Below are 18036 nucleotides of genomic sequence, written 5' to 3'. Positions count from 1 at the left end.
GGTCGAAAGCCAGACCCCCGCCTTCAACATTAATAATCAAAGGGCTGTTCATAAAGGTGGCTTCAGAGGTCACAGGCATGCCAGTCAGACTTGGGAAAATATCCGGGGTTGGGCAGTACAGGGGAGGCAGATTTCCACCTGCTGCTGCAATGCTTCTTATTGCCAATGATTGATTTTGATCAGTCACTGTGCACAGCATGGTTGATGCAGAGTATCAGACAGGAATAGCCACTATAAATGAAAGGAATACTGTTATAGGTGCTGGATGATGTACCATCACCTACTACATATTCAACATGGGATGGTGGTGTAGTCTTTCTCCTGCAGCTGTCTGTGTAAAGTGATATCTGATGATGTCCTTGAAGAGTGAACACCGCACATTCACACACACACACACGATGCACTTTTCCAAGCAACAGACTAGATTTAGTTATTTTTTTATGTTGAGTCCCAAACCATACTGTTGGCTGAAGACTGCAACGCTGTCCTGTTGCATTTGGTAACAGTAGTTGTGAGTTTGTCAGGATTTAGGCAAAAAATGTAAACCAACCAGTATTACTGCAAATTACCATTAACATTCATGAAGTGTATCTAATTGTCCCCTTCGGCGACCATATTATACGGGTGGTTATGATATTGTAGATCACACATACAGACTCTGAAGTTGATATAATGAATGGTCCCTCTCAGTCTTCCTTTTTAGGCAGATATCTTATAATGATGCACTTTTTAGCCTTTGTCCTTTTGTTTCAATTTCGCTATTGCCTGCTAATTTTGCGGTTACTTGCCTACGAGCATGACGACTTCTTCCTTCCCTGAAATCAGAGACCTTTGGACAATTATATTTTCGATATCACTGTGTTCCTCATTTTAAAGATTCCACTAATAGTCCGCCCTTGTGACCAGTCTGCTGTGGCCGTCTGCCTAGGAAGGAAGCTGTTATGCTGTACTTTGCTGGTCTGTGTGTCTAATTGACTGTCTTCCATTTAGCAGGCATCTGAGCAGGTCAACTCACTTAACCTCTTATGAATAACATGTCCCCCTCTCGCACCAAGGGTTTCTAAGTGAGATGTAGCCATTACTGAAAATGGGGCTCTATGAAGTGTGTAAATATTCATATCAGTCTGGCGGTATTCTCTTCACACAAAAACCTTCATTGATTCTTAGCACTGAGGTGGGGCAGGTAGGAATAATGTAATTTCATTTTTGGCCTGAGTCCTGCCTTATTTGAATATGAAATGACAATTTGTCAAATTTCCACTCTGCTTGTCTCTATATTGGAGAAAATTTGATTTATGTCAGCCAAATCATCTCCTTGAGCGGGCACACGTATCAGACAGATTTCTGCTAGTACTTCATCCTCGAGCTAATGTCTTATTGGCACTTGACCAACAGACTTATGAGAAATATAAACACTTTGGCATAAAGTGCCCCATCGAGGCTGCATCTAACTAATTGTGAATAATGATTTGAGAAGTGTCGAGGAAAGTTTACAACAGACGATTATATACACCGTCTGTCAAATGTTTCAAACTTCAGTCTACGCACTTCTGTGTGCTCATGTGTTGGTTGACTGGGTAAACATAATGAGAGGAGGCCTGAGACTTGGAGAAGAGGCCTTCTTCATTGTACCCTGCAGAGTCTTATTGGCAAACAGTTTTTGTTATACATTCAACATTCTTTCAAAACTCATTGTGTGTCTTCTAAGAATCTAACAAACGCGTTGAATATATTTTCTACTTCGTAAAACATTTGCAATGGCTTGTGTGGATGCTTTGAAACTAGCTTTGTTTACACACGTTGGCTGCCTTTGTCTTTACCTCTTATCAGGGGATTGCTACCTTTTTTGGCTCATTACATGCACAAGCTGTAACTGCACTCTGTTTTACAATATCTATCAATGTCATTGTGTGTGTGTGACCTGTTAGAGACACAAATATATGGCAATCTAATCATGGATTGGTGAAAGAAAGTCCCTGGATGAACTCTTTGGACTGGCTGACAAGGATCTGGGTGCAGCAGTGACATGGAAGCAGCTGCTGATCGCATTGACCAAGCTTTGAATATAAATGTTTGTTTTTGCCTCGCTAGTGATTGACATCCTGGGTTTTAGAGGGTTTTTTCCATTTAAATGAGCAATGACATTGCTAACCCTACCTTTGTATAGTCTGGAAACTGTGTGATTAACACCGGCCTACATACTTATTTGAATAGGTTGACGGACACATCATTACTCAGAAGTCATATGTGGTCATTAATATAACACTGCGGTTGGTTGGCAAAGAAATCAATTACACAGAAATGTCATCAGGGTCATTTTGATTAAGAATCGCCATCACTCAGAGCACTAAGCCAGCCGCAGACGTATTGAAATGGTCCATCATTTTCTGTCACTAAATTATTCACTACAGGATGGAGCTGTGTGATAGACCGGTGATTGAATGGTGATAGGCCGTGCACTCACCTTTTCGTGATTTTATAGAGAGAAAGAGGGATCCAATATCAGGGAGATAATGGCACACCTGAACAGAAGCGCAAGAAGTGAGGAATTGTATTTATTTGTTACTTTTATTTCCTACTTTACGAATCCTCTCCGCTCAAAAAGGAAACTGTATGGTAGGCAATGTATAAACAACAAAACATTCTTGATTTACTTTGTGTAAGAATCTATCACATGTAATATGCCTGTCTTGTTTATGAATACGCCATTCAAATATAACGGCACAATATACAACACCCACCAATGAGACCTTTCTGAATGTGAGGCTGTCTGTTGGGGCATTCATTTATCTTAACTTAAAAGCCAAGGTAGCTGTTTAAACCAGAGGAAGCAAAAAAGGTATAATTAAATAGTTTTCAGATTGCACACTGGCCAGACTAGCCTTATTTAATCAGAATTTCAATGAGGAAGTGTGTTGGCAGGCAGTGCTGCGGTGCATATTAGATGAGTGCCACATTTATGCGGCCACCCAGTTGTACAACAGCCCCCCTGTTTCCCAGCATCAACAGGTCCACTGAGGAGGAGGAGGAGGAGGAGGCTGCTGCATACAGGCCTCTATTGATTAGCTATGATTACACATGTGTGGAGGAACACACATATGCATAAACTCAACCACCCTTGCACAAACACAAATATGTTGCTTATATATTGGTAAAATGGCACATAATCCGAGCATACACTTCAATTCATCAGCGCTCTGAAAGGATAAGGCGGAAGTCGGAAGGGGAAGTCTCAGGGGCCGTGGCAGATTGGCTGCTTGGTTGCCCATGGAGACAACATATGGGAGAGGAACGTGCTGTGCTGGTGGGATGGGTTGGAGATTGTTTTTGTCGTGGCCGATGAATTCAATGTTTGAGGGAGCTTGAATGTGCTGAATATCCAGCGAGAGCTTAAAAAAAATAAAGCCCACCACTTGTTGATGCGGGGTCATTTTACTAGTATCTCTTAGTAGTAATATTCACTCTTACAGCATACTTAGATATTGTTGCAGTTCAGTATCAACTTGGATTTGGCTTGTTGTTGTATCTCAGCAACAACACCCTCAGGCTGGCTTGCTGTCATGGTAACCATGCCCTCCGATGTCACTTTACCTAATTTTAGCTCTTGTGGTTCTCACGGTTGGTCAGCTTTACCTCGGCCAGAACCACTCTGCCAGCATTTTTACTACGGCATCTTTTCATTTTTATTATTTATTCATGTAACAATAAATATCCTCAATTACCTTTTCATATTTGTGAATAATGCAGCTGCTTGGTGCGCACTTCCACCTTTTGAGGAGATGGAACATTTGTTAATGGAAGAAGGAAGAACAGAGCAACATCATATAAACACTGCATGCTTAGTAAGAAGCAGGTGTGTTTCTGACAGTTGAATTTAGCAGCTTTTACAGAAACACTGAGCCCAGCGTGGGTGCAGGGTGTAAGTCCACATCAACAAAGTAGTTTGGGCATTTTAAATTGGGGACACGTGTGAACCCAGCTGGGAGGTGCGGCTTTTAAAGATTGCTTCCATTTAGGGATGCTTGGCCCTTTATATCCTCGTGGATGGAAGAGCCCTTCTAATCAGTTGAAAATGCAGAGACATTCCTAAAAGGGTGAATTATTAAATTGTATCTCTTCTAATGTGGTGATTTATATTCTTTAGAGCCATACTGTTATGCTGGCTTTACAGAATTATTTTGACCTTCAGATGGAAGTTATTGCTGCAGAAACGTAGATATTTCTAGTGCCATGATTAAACAATTGAAAGCTGGAATCTTACAGTATAGTCAGGCTGTATGGCTTCACTATCCTTAAGAAATGGTGAATAATCAATAAAACCAATATGGGAAACTGTATTTTATATATGAAACTGTCATTTAATTTGAGTGGCTTTATCCTTGGCATTTTATTTAAAGAGCCGTGTCATAAAAGCATGTGGCAGTCAGTTCATTGTTAGCTTGTGTCTGGGGATCTGGGATGGGGACTGTCAGAAGCTCAACCATGAATCTACCCCACAGCTTATCTGACCAACCCACTAAATCTCTCTCTGGGTGATTCCACTGCGAGGATGAATGGTGTCCCCATAACAACTCACGCTGCATCCTCAATGTGCCTGGGAACTGTCTGCCGGAGGTGGAGACAACAGAAGGATTAGGAGGGGGAAATAATACCTTGTGCTGTTTTTAAGCACATATGCGTTTGCTTATTCTTCCCTGTACAGAATGTCACATTTTAGCATTTGCCTATTCTCGTTTTTACAAAATTTCAAAAAAATTGTCTCATTGTTGTATGGTGTTCATATATTTGTTACTCAGCCAGTGTTCGTGGGTCTGGTGGACCCGCTGCCTTTTTGGGCTTCAATTCAACACAATCAAACTAAATAAAATACTCAACAGATGTTTACTTCATCCCAATTACAAGCAATATAAACAGCATATGTGGTTAATATTTGTCCTTTTACATTTGTTAGATCACATTAAGGAATTAAAGTGCTACTCGTTTTTTTGCCCGCTGACCGGCGGGTCCTGTGGCTCGTCTTTTTTTAGTAACTAGCTAATGCTCAATCTCATCCTCTTCTTCAAAGTCACTGTCAGACTCAGAATTCTCAGAAATGTGATCCTCACATTCTGAAGCCTCTTCCTCTTCCTCTACATCATCATCAAATGGTTCTCTCTCTTCCAGAATCATTTGCAAGGCCCTCTGAGCAGAGAATCGTTTGGCCATCTTGATCAGCTGTGATAAGGACCCAAACTGGCAAAGCTTTATTTATTGTGTCTTCCCCCAAATTTGTAGCTGGGATAGAGTGAAAAAAATAAAGATTGGTTCCCGCAAAACATAATGCGGGAATGTGAGAGCAGAAAGGAGTTGGTGCTTACATTTATCAACAATGTTGCAACCTTGTGCGGGAATGGCAGGGGCAGAAACACAAAAGTCTCTCACACACACACACACACACACACACACACACACACACACACACACACACGGGGCCCAGACAGGTGCACAGGACCCAAACACCCTGTATGTAATGTAAATGTGTAGGGGGGGGGGGGGGTCTAAGTTCCCGTTAGAATAATTATTTGCCGGTCAACATGTCCGTTAAAGTTTAAATCTTCCGGACAACATTTGAAAAGTGCCGGTCAAAGGTCTTCTTTGTTATTTATTGAGCTTTAAAACAAATTGATATGATTCGATATTAAACAAACTAATTATAGTAGATTAATTAACTATTCAAACGTGTACAGTAATTTATAATAACACGGGAATAATAAACAGAGCGCTCTCTCCCTCTCCTGACAGCCCGCCAGTATCATGCAGCTCGCGGATCCAGTAATGAGTGACCCGACAGTAAAACTAAACGTATCTATAACTAGTTTAGGTAGTTTGAGAGGTAATTAAAATAGCTATGTGTGATATTCTAACCTGAAGTGTGTGTTTTGTTCCGCTCATCGCTGCAGGTGATCATGCAGAGCTGCGTGTCGACTCGTCAGCAGCAGCTGATCTCTTGCTCCCGTCAGATTAGACTTTACTCGCGTTTATCTCCATATCGATCAGATCTAGCTAGTTCTAGCTAATGATATGACTACCTGCTTATTAAAAGAGACCTAAACTATAAGCGTCGCTCTGCAACCGGGTGAGGCCACAAAGTATAGCGCAGCATTATGCATTTGTTTACATGCCCACCGGAACCCCGAGGCATTACCAACAGATCAACGCACGGCACAATCAACCAATACAGGACATCTCTTTCTCCATTAGAATTGACTACTCTTGTCTGTCACATACTCTTTTGTCTGTCACATACTATTCTTGTCTGTCACATAAGTGGCGCACCTGATGCGGTATTGCGCTAAGGGGAAATTATTTTGACCGGACATTTTGACCGGAGAGATTTAGATTTGCCGGTCTTCAGCATATTTTACCGGTCATAGTCCGGTAATTACCGGCTAACGGGAACTCTGGGGGGGGTACAGTGGGTGGTCATTGAAAATGTGTTCTGATATATGTTCTTCACAGAAAGTGAGCCAAGGCCATTGAGTGTGAGTTTTAAAAAATTATTTGTCATATCATTTTTCTTTAGCTAAATAATGAAAACGGGTCCCACAGACCCGAATACCATACAAGTGTTAATCTCAATCAATTACACACTTGTCCTCCCTTTCATTAATTTAAGAATGTTCCATTTACTTGGTAAGGCTCAAGCAGATGCAAAGTGCTACTGGATATAATTTATGGCCGCGCTAAAATGATCCACACTCAAGATGTGTTACATTCACATACCCACCGTTGACCCTCAAGTGTTAATTGTGGAGTTGCACGTAAGGTTAACAAATGTGGATTTAGGACTGACGGATGAAAGTAGGCTGGGTTGGAAGGTGAGCAAAACTGTTGGATAAACGCTGAAAGTCCAGAGTGTGTTAACCCCGAGGTTAATGAAATTTGTGTTGGCTTGCCTAACAAGCCACCATCAAGGTACCTGCTCTGCCCCATGCAGATGAGATTTCTGGCCCGCTGCCATGGCTTTGCCGCAGGAGATGTGCGTGTGTGTGTGAATTAGCAAGTGTAAAAAAGATATTTAGTGTAAAAGAGAAATATGAATGTGTAATGTTGTTTTTTTCTTTACTGAGCATGTTATTGCGTCCCTGAACTCGCTGCGTCTGCACTTTAGCCCCGGTGTTTAGCCAAGCAGAAGAGGAAGCTGCTGAATGATGGCACTGTCTGCCTGCTGGCACTCTCTCTGTGAATGGAGAGCATTTTGGGATAAGGGAAGGGGGGGGGGGGGGAAGAAGGATACTCTTCTCATACAACAGGTGGGACATGCAGCGGGATGGAGAGGATGTGGCTCAAATTAGACCCTCACTGTGTACATTGGCTGTAATCTGTTGCTACCTGGAACCATGGTTCCTTGTTCAACGTGTAGCCGTCAGATGAGCTTCACTCTGGAAAGCTATTCAGATGCCTCCATCTTAATACAGCGGGGGTGTCTAATAATGTAGCAATTACACTACTTAACAATGCCATCAATATTTAATTAAGGCCAATTTTCCTCAGAGAGATAAAAACCCACACAAGTTGGACAATTTACTAGGACACTACTGGGAGACGCCGAGGAGGGGGAGTGTGAATAAGAACGAGTGACTTGGTGGTGAGTTTTGAGAAATGGGAAACCATGAAAGAGAAAAATAGGGAGCGCCATCAGAGAAAGATGTCAGGTGGGAGTATCGACTGTAGACGATCATGATCCTGGTCCATGATGGGATTTGTCAATTTCCCCTGCGCTCGGGCTCGGTTCCGCTCTTTACTCCCCACCTCTGCAGGAGGATTTTCTTTCATAGGGTTTCTATGCAGTGCTTGGCTGTATCAGCTCTGGTGTTGCCTTACTGTAAGTGATCCAGACTTTACAGGATTTCAATCAATCATCAAAGAGTGTGTGTCTGCGCACTCCCTGCTGCTCAGAATGAGCTTTCTGTAGCGGTGGTTTAATGGAAAAGGTCACCTCTCCTCGAGGCTGTGCTGCCTCTGAACAAAGACGGAGGAAGGAATCACAGCAGAGGGACGGATAAACCTCAGAGACAGAAGCGACAGGGATGTTGGCTGCATTGTAAGCAGCTTTGGGGAATCTTTTACTGCAGCTCTATTGAAAAGTCCAAAAAAATGGAAACACTTGAAATAAGAGAGTAAATTAACCGTAGCATGCAGGTCCCTGTGTGCATCTCTCTTCGTAGTTTTCACTCGTATCCACTTTCACCCCTTGTTTTCTTCTGAAAGCACTATCATGCACACTTTGACTTTTCAAACTCGCTTATGAATATTTACACATTTGTGGCACAGATCTGGAGGGATAGGAATTCATCTCCATTTATAAACGCTAGCTAGATAAAGTTAAACAGTGAGTGGGAATGTTTTCTTCACTTGAAGTTCTATTACTATCATGTCTGGAGGCCATATAGATAAAACTGTAACCTGCGCTTTATATGTGGCTATATATACTAAAGGATACAAATAGCAAGTGTGTGATAGTGAGGGTGATAAGACTCCCCACAGCTCCACAGCCGGTCTGACGGCTCTCCCCCGCTGACAGCACTGTGAAACTCTAGTAGCGTTTTTTGCATTCTGCTTAGTTGAGCTGTATGATATACTGTATATATTTGTATTTTAAATCCCATATTACATTCTATATTCTCTTGTTCCACCTTATCCATAATCCAAGTTATCCTTTAAATCTCTCTATCTTAATTTTCTTCATGATGTATGAGTATTGAAAGAGGCGGCAGAAGGGAAGAAGGACAAGGCCGCCACTTTGTCATTCTTTTGTTTTGCATCTCAAAGTCCCACTCGCCGCCCTTATTACGATGACAGCAGCTTTGTGAAGGAGCGCATTATAACTCTCTTTGAAACACGGTTCCCTTTTTTAAAATTGTGGCCAGTCACGAGGAAAGATATTTAAAGTAATGTTCTAGTTGACTCTGGAGCTGTGTTTGTACAACTGTGCATACATGCTTTTGAGAGTTGCCCTGACAGCGTGCACTGAATTTCAACATCCCTCCATTCATTAAATAATTCACTTTAATTAAGCACCCTGGTTCAGTATTCACCGTCTCATACTCAAGTTCTAGTTTATCCTTCTTATAGTTTCAATAACACTGATACATCTGTTCTATGTCAATGTTCAATGCTTGTTTATCAGCTTTTTTTACTGACAATATTATATTGACAAGAGCTTAGTTTGTTCATTGCAATTACTGTGGAGAGAAGTTGCAGGCAAATAAAAAGAAAGCTGTCTTTAGAAAAAGTTAGACTTTTTCAACCCGTGGCTGATGGTTAAAGAAATGTAGCAAATGTTTTGTATATTCTGGCCCATTAATTTTCTTTGGCATACCATAGATGTTAAAATGTTCTTTTAGGGTTTAATTCAATTTGGCAGTATATGAAAAATAAATAAGTGAATTTAGTACTTTGGAACTTTCTTGAAACAGAATCCGTCACAGTAAACTTTAAATCTATTCTCCCTTTTTGTTTAAGGCTACATTATTGCTTTATGCATTTACAGCTGCACACCATGTAATCTGTGTTTAATCTGTGACTGTAATAAAGGCAGTTTAGGAGTAGGAATGGTTTCTTATGGTGCAGGGAAACTGAGATTTAAATGACAAACTACCGCATACTTTTTGAATTTTGTTGGGCTCTGGGCACTTCAACCACCTCAGAGGGTACTTATAATTGTACTTACCTCGCATCCATCTTCCAATCCCTTCAATGCACCTCAAGGCACAAAGAAAGAGGAGGCTTCTGGAGCACAGGAGCGAGGAAAGACGTTGGCATAATGAAAAGCTCCCAGGGAGTCTTTAACTTCCCACCCTATAAGATTTTTTCCACCTTGGCAGGACGTCCTGGAAAGGCCACTTCTCTCACCTTCAAGTTCAACCTCTACCAATTACCTGGCTGGCTTTGGGCCAGCTCATATCTTTTCCATTAAATCACCAAAGAGAAAATCACTTATCAGTTTTAAATCTCAGCACTCCATCTCTTTGCCTCTGTTGGCTTTGACTCAAGTACAGTATATAATGCAGTATTCCCAATTGTACATGATAATGGCTGCTGCCAAGGGCATCGTGTAGCCTTGTCTCTCCTGGACAAAGAGTGGTGCTGATCTCAAGTTATTTAACAGTTTAGAGAACAACTTTTCCCTATAGTTTTCGCCTTGTTTGTCCTAATAATGTAATGCTGAACTTCCTCTGCACAACATCACTACTTTCAATAGGTCCTTATAAAACGAGTTCTACGAAATCTTAACCTGTTAAGCCTGCAACATCTTGCAAGAAACGGCGTCTGAGGGCTTCTTAACACTTAACAAACTATGAATCTGTCATACCCACTTAACGGGAAGAAACTCAGCTACCTGACGATATGAACCATTTTTACCAAAACAAAACACAAGTCTAACGCCGAGCCTCTGAATTAGCACTAAGCGAAAGAGTGCTAACACACTTAGCACATAACGCACGGTAGAAATATGTTATACCTCATCGGATCTGCACAAACTATATATCATATGAAAGCTGAGATTCCACAGATTCCAATGATATAAGTATCATCACTGTGCGACCAAAACACGTGGCAGCGAAGGCAAAACCCCTAACCCAAAGACAACACACAACTTCACTTTACGGAGCGAAAACGGCAAATACGTCTTACCTTTGCTGTTTTCTGAACAAAAGTTGTGTTCAATGGCATTAAAACACATAGAAACGCTGCTGAAGGTTAATCCAATCTCTCTGTCACTTTGAAATGATTACTGATATCCATCATAACATTTATGTCAATAACCGGAGTTTTCATATATAGCTGCTATGAGAGCTACGAGAGTGTATGAGAGCTTCCGGTTTTGGGCTTGCTGGCTGCGCATCACTCTCTTCACCAATGGTAATGTTTAGATGGATTTAGGAACTTCCCCTCGATTCTATTGGCTCTAACGGTTAAAAAGTGGTGTCAATCACCAAAATCGTCTGGCTGGCTTATTGGCTTTTTGGTCGGATGTATTATTCAGTCTGAAGCTTTTGGTGTGCCACAACAGCAGCAATAAAAAGCAGCAAACAATGACAATAGTAAAAGAAGGAAACTCCTGCCTTCATTTAACAGGGGACAGGAAAGGGAAACAAATGTATGATGAGAATGGTCTGAAAATAGTATATATTATCCAAGCACAGCAGGGCAAGATGCGCGCTACCTGTAGCTATTGTTGATGTCTTTAGTTTTAGATTCACATATCATAGCAAATCGCTACATGGATTCATTTACATGATGGCACAGAGAAGACATTCTTAAAAGCTTGTCTGACAGAGTGCATTGTGCATATAATGCCACCACATTTTCCTCCACCTCCTCTCCCACCCTCTTATCTTCCATTTCTCTCCTGCTTGGTTGCTCTTCCTTGTTGTGTTATACCTTGCTTCTCAGCCTCCTTTTCGCTTCATAAAATGATGTTTTTTTTCCCTACATCAATTTCTACATCTATAAATGAGATGTGGGACAAATGCAAGCTTTTCATCTGGCTGCATTTGACATGGAGATTCACCTTCCTCAGCAAAGCAAGACGATTCAACTCTATTATCTCTGTCAAACAGGCTGCTGCTACCCGCCCTGCCGGTGGAAGTGATGGAGCGTTTTTTACATCACTGGGGTGGATAGGAGGACTGGCAATGAGCCGCCGGGCATAATTGTTCTTTTTTCTGACCATTAGATTGTGTTTCAAAGCATAAAAAATAGAGTGAAAACAGCCAAGGACTTGTATATGTATTGAGCGCTGGAGGATAGAGCAGTATTCTTAATGTGCTGCATTTAAAGTAGGTTTAGCAAGCAGAAGGGTAGAACTGTGAATATATGTATGCTCATTTATACTGTTCCTCACATAGGGAGGAACTGAGATGGAGAGATGGACCCAGCGTATTACAGTTTTATGTGTGTGTGTTTTTGTTAGTAGGAGCACGCTACTCATACTGACCCAGAGTTCAAGTTTTATCGTGTCGTGCATGAAAAATAATGCAGTCGGCTAGTGCAATAAAAAGGCTTGTTCTTTGGCTCTTCTCTCTAATAAAAATGCAGTACGCTTTCTCAAAATCATGCATCAAATGTACATTAAACAACAATATAATACCTGAATAAAAACACATTGTATGACATTAAAAGTACACTTAAAGGTCCCATGTCATGGCCATTTCTACTGATCATAATTCCATTGTTGAGGTCTACTAGAATAGATTTATACTGTGCAATTTTCCAAACTCACATTGGTTTCTCATACCGCCTCTCTGTATAGTATGTGTATTCACCAGGTATTCACTCTCTGTCCTAAACGGCTTGTTGGAGCTCCTGCCCCCCCCTCCCTGTGAGCCCAGTGTGCTCTGATTGGTCGGGACGTTGCGAGGCTCGCTGCTCAGTGAGCTGGCTTACTGGTGTGGTTTCCGGGTCGGCGATACAGCGAGACAGCGTGAAACTCATCCTGAGCGCACACACAAACACTCACAGCCGAAGTAAAAACAATAAGTGTGGCTTGATAATGAGTAAGAAAAAGGTTTATAATGCTGTGAGAATGGGTCTGCGGAGAGCATTTCTCCGCGATCCCAACTCGTCTATTACCAACCAGGGAGCTCTATGCAAGTCAATGGGACTCCCTGTTAGTTGAAAATGTACGCTAAAGGTCCCCCCACTGCGTTTGATAGTGACGCCAAGGGATCCTGGTGTGTGAGGAGCTCCGCGGATTGGTCCATTTTGTTTCCGGGAACCGCATGACGTCATGCGAAGAAACAAATGGAAAAAGAGAAATTTCCAATGAGGCGTTCTGGGGCAGCATAGACAGGTCTTTTCTGTGTTAGAGTTTTACTCGCTACAGGGTGTACTTTGAGGGGGTTTTGACTCTGCAGACCGTTTACATGCATAAAAACCTTCATAACACACAAGGGGATGGGTAATAACCAGAAAAGCATGACATGGGACCTTTAAAACAACAGGAAACAGATCAACAGAAGAAAGAAATGTAAATACTGACAATGAATAAAACGGAATCAAAGGCATTTATATACTTGTGCCAAGTCATGCTAAAGCTACGTTCATCTAAAGGTGGTCTACTAACATGTTTTATAAGTTTCACTATGTCTGCTGACACAGATGAAGAAGATGTTAAGCGTCATATGAAAATGTTTAAGCCATAATACTGTCATTATAGGCTTGTTTTTTTCACAAGTTTTCACTGGACTGCAGAATTCCATGTTAGCTGTCACTCCATCTTTTTCAAATTAACCACTTTGCAGCAACATTTGCGATAACCGGTCGCCATCGCCGCTTTCTCAAAACGTGTCTGTTGTTTTTAATTGGATAGAATCTCACCTAATCACTGAGAAGACAAAGCGTGCCGTGTAACTCACTTATTTTTCATGATCCAAAGTGCCAACTTAATTAGCCACTACATATCTCTTAATTCTACTTGCCAAGTTGATGTTAAATGTTCTATCAGCTTCTCACAAATGCAGAAACTGCTTTTTTTGTTGTTAAAAGTACTGCTGACTGTGTGCTGTGGGTTAAAAGAGCAACAATAAAGTCAGTGACAGCTGCGATAAATGTTACTTTTTCAAACTGATTTCCCAGCATACCATGGAGATTCTATCAAATTCTGCAGTTTTGCAGCTTCATAGTCCTGTTTTTGTGTGTGTGCACGTGAGGATAAATTAAGTATAAAAAACGATTATCTTTTGTTTACAAGAGTGTTTGCTACCTAGCAACTTTAAAAGCTGAAGTTAGTGATGGAAAAAGTGATATGGTTCTGCAAACAAGGTCGTTGCGGTCTGATAACACAGAGTAGACCTTGTCTGCACCTCTATCTTACTCTCGTTTTTGCTTAGAACTGTAGAAAAGCAGATTCTTTTGTCAATTCCTACTAATCTGCTTTCAGCCCACACATTTGTAGGACAAAATGCACACTCATACTCGCACAAACAGGGTGTGGATGTGAGGGGCCTAAATTATTATTTTTCTTCTTTGAGTGCCCTTAATGCTTGCTGGTGCTTCGAATAGAAAAATCATCTAATCAACAAAAAGGTCCTCGCCGTTAAGCCTTAGTTCTGCCTGTTAAAATGGAGTTGTCACAGGCTGAAGTGGATTCTGCTTATTACCTCCATCAGATTGCGATACACATTCAATGTGCAGGTGAAAGCCTCATCTAGGTTAAGCTAATGGAACTTCAAATAGAAGTGTTTATCAGAGCTGTGTTTACCTGGATGCATTGCGCAGTATGGACTTTCAATGCCGCCTTGAAGTGTCTTTTAGCCTTTCTGTTTAAATGCAATCATACTGTAGAAAGCCTCTTGATTCTAGTGTAGTGTAAAGCAATGTTCGTTGTATTATGTGCGATTAACTATTCCTCTGTGAGGAAGAAGGGCAAGGAGATCTTTTTTTTGTGTGCCATGTCATGGTGTAATGGTGTGATCATTTTACGTTTAACGAGTTAGGGTACTGTATTTTGAAACGGACATAAGATTCTAAGAATAATTATCCCTGTGAAGAAGCCTGACAATATATTTGACATGGATGCCATGACAGATCATACTAAAAGGTCAACTTAGCCCAGTAGTCCAGTTCAGTTTATGTTTACATACAGTACATTATTATGAGACCTTGGAACTGTGACATTACATTTGTGGGATAAACAACAATACCACAAAACCTCACCGATCCAATGTAGTGCCAAGACTGAGTATCAGTTTATCAGTCGGGTAATGCTGCTTTCACTAGGGACCAAACGGGCCAGCTGAAATGTACCCACCTTCAACGTTCTCTTGAGCTTTGTCACATCTTGTTTCATAAATAAACCGCAGAGGTGTGATGTCACACAGGAGGTTTGCTAAGGATTTGGGGGCTTGTGTAGCTTAAAGTCCTTCAGTATGGGCTCTTTCTTCACTGCAAAGACTACATGAATATATACACAGTATTTGGCAACATGCCACTTCCTTCTAATTAATGCTTTATATTAAAACAATCAACACTAGTTAAGGACGTTGACAGTGCCAAGACTTGAAAATGGATGATTGATATATTTAATGGTTTAACAATGGAACATAAAGAGTTGTTTTCTTTCTTGAGCATTTATCTAGTGAGCTTAACAACATAGTCTGTTCGTCTCTTTCTGTTTACCAAAATGTGTGTTTCCCACTCAGCTGATTTAAAGTGAGGTTTGGCCTTTCTGCAGGTGGTGTCCTTCCATCATTTCAATGTGCCAAGACAAGCTCTTGCTCTCTCTGTCACTCTTACCCCCGCCCCCATTACCACCACCACCTATCCGTGCCTGTGCTACACTGAGAATACTGCCTGTGTGTGATGTGTCTAGAATGTGGCACCTGTGCACTGCTGCAGGCTGCCTCCCCCCTGGGTTGGATGTTATCCCTGCTGGTACTCACAAAAGCACACACGCACACACACATACACAGACACACACAGGCACACACATGCCCTCCGTTCCCCTCTTTCAAGCACTCTGTGCTCATTGATATGCTACAAGGGAATCCTATTTTGCTGCCTAGATTCTATTCCTTCCGGGGTTGTGGGACTCCGCACCTGTGGGGTTCGTGAGCACACACACACACACACACACACACACACACACACACACACACACACACACACACACACACACACACACACACACACACACACACTCGTGAATTTTGCTTGCATGCCTCCTATTTAAGCCGTGGGGAACCTGACTGGAAGCATTTAGATTTGCCCCCTGGATTCCAGCTGCGAAGAAAATAGGTGGAGGAGCTGTAGCGGAGACATGACAAATTGAGGCAAGAGAATATCATCAGACACCAGCTGCCATGAGAAATTCATTTTCAAAAGGGCTTAATGTGGACTGTGCATATTTAAAAAACCTACGGACCTGTTAAGCCACATCGCACAGAGGGTTTGTTGCCTTTCAATGAGAATACAATTGTTTCTCTGCCACGGAGGAGCTTTTTATTTCACTGTTAATGTTGTCAGACACAGGAAGGGGATGTGAAAAACATCAGTGCGAAAACCTGAAACTGCTGAACACACAAGAAAGATGTGCTGGATACAGTGTTCAGAAATGAACTGAAGTGTCATATAGATGCAGTGTGTGTGCTCAAACCATTATATAAAGGACAGTGAAACGACCTGAAGCGTAGCCTATATCCGTTTTCCATCGCAGCATTTTGCTGTCAGCAGGTTGACTCACAGCTACATGTGAGTCAGCTGAGTTTGACACCACATCCCAATGGACAGAGACTCGAACACACACTCGGAACTGCATGTATACACATAAAACTGTATTCTCATACCCACACTTAGCAGTCACAGCCCCTGCTCCCACTCAGAAGATGAATGAAGTGGACATTAGTTTAAAAGTCAAGCTAAAAATGGCTATCATTACTCCGCTCCCTGTCCACCATCCCACAACTATGTAGTTTGTTTGTACTTGACTGAGCATCTCTGGGACTCTGGCATCACAACTTCATCCTGTTAGCTCAGAGTAGCCTGCAGCCCTCAGCAACGTTAGTGCTTTATTCAGGTCAGAGCCGAACACAACCTCTCCCCACTGAGATTTAAAGGTTCCACTCATAATTCAAAATGTAAAACAAGGGTTAATCGGACAAATAATAAGCCACTCAAATTATCCTAAAGGAATTCAAATGGATGGAAAATATATTCTGAAAAAAGGTGAAGTTTTAAGGCAGAATAAGAAGGATTTTTCGAAAAAGAAAACACACTTATCCTAAATGATCCTTCTCAATCATCACTTGTGACCCACTAGAAGTGTGCAGTGGTGTCTGAATCTGCAAAACTCTGCCTGTATTTGTGGGTTTCAACCTCTATAAAACATGTAGCCACCTGGTACAGATGGTAAGCATGCATTCAAGAGGAACCTTACAGACATTATGGAGAACATTTTCAAAAATAGCTGAACGCCCACCGTAACCCTCTTTAAGCTGAGAGGAGGGGCCAACTTTGCATTTTTACAAACTGCTACCAACAGATCCTACTCATTCTGCCTTTAACATGTACAACGAATAACCCTAAGATCTGCATGACTCACTCTCAAACAATCATATTTGAAATACTATAAATCATGGTTAAGCACCGACATTGAGAAATCAAAAAGGTAATGCCTAAGAGGATGCATAGGCAGGTAGAGACAGATACTATATGATTCGACTTATCCCTCCAAAAGTTGCTCTTAACACCTACCTTAATGCTTTAGTGAATACAGCGTAGGAGTTCTTTTTGTCTGACAACGCCAGTACTGAAGAATGAACAGAAAGGCAGAGACCCCCTGCTGTTGCTCTCTGTTTTAGGAAATATGTTTCTCAGCCCTGGAGCTACAAGGCCAAACTAGAATAGAGAGCAGGGAGTCAATCATCGCGGTGAAAGGTTCACTTAGTACCACTTCTAAACTCCTGAACTCCACTTGTCAAAGGAAACACGCCGGTTTGAACTGTACATTGCATTCTGCGTTGACTTTTCCTTCAGCCTCACATGATGATACTTCAGGTAGTGATTGCGTACGTTGCCCAAGATGACAATCAACAACCATTAAGTGAAGTGTGTTTCCTGAGCTCTAAAGACATGTTGAGTGTTTCATATTAGAGTTGACAGATAACAGTAAAAGGAAAAGTAGAATGAGTGAGGATGTAGACCGAGGGTTGTTCTGATCCTTAAAAGGTAATGAACCTGGCTGCCAGATAGCTCGCTGGTTAGAGCTGATAACCCATATGCGTTCACCACTGCCTAGTACGAGGGTTCAAGTCGAACTCATGGAAAAATCTGGGAAATGTCCTGCAAGGAGTTTATAAATCCAAATAAGGCCTTAATTGGTATATCAATATCTTAGATCAATCTTTCAAAAGTCTTAAATGCAAATATATTGGAACAAAAGATTTTTGAAATCGTCATTGCAATTTAAAAATCTGAATCTGAAATGTACCCAACGTCTCTCACTTTAACGTCCCATATATTGGGGTAATGAAACCAACAACTCTTATTTTG

The 18036-nt window shown here is 41.5% G+C and overlaps 1 protein-coding gene across 2 annotated transcripts in view; it reads left to right on the top strand.

Annotated features, from left to right (window-relative positions):
* The window catches only part of b4galnt4a (beta-1,4-N-acetyl-galactosaminyl transferase 4a), a 151125-nt gene that overhangs the window by 9733 nt on the left and 123356 nt on the right, over positions 1 to 18036 (top strand). The window lies entirely within an intron of this gene.

This window comes from Trematomus bernacchii, unplaced genomic scaffold (assembly GCF_902827165.1).
Source record: "Trematomus bernacchii unplaced genomic scaffold, fTreBer1.1, whole genome shotgun sequence".
Taxonomy (NCBI): Eukaryota; Metazoa; Chordata; class Actinopteri; order Perciformes; family Nototheniidae; genus Trematomus; species Trematomus bernacchii.
Note: the sequence above shows the minus strand (reverse complement) of the source record. Positions and strands in the feature narration are given on the sequence as shown.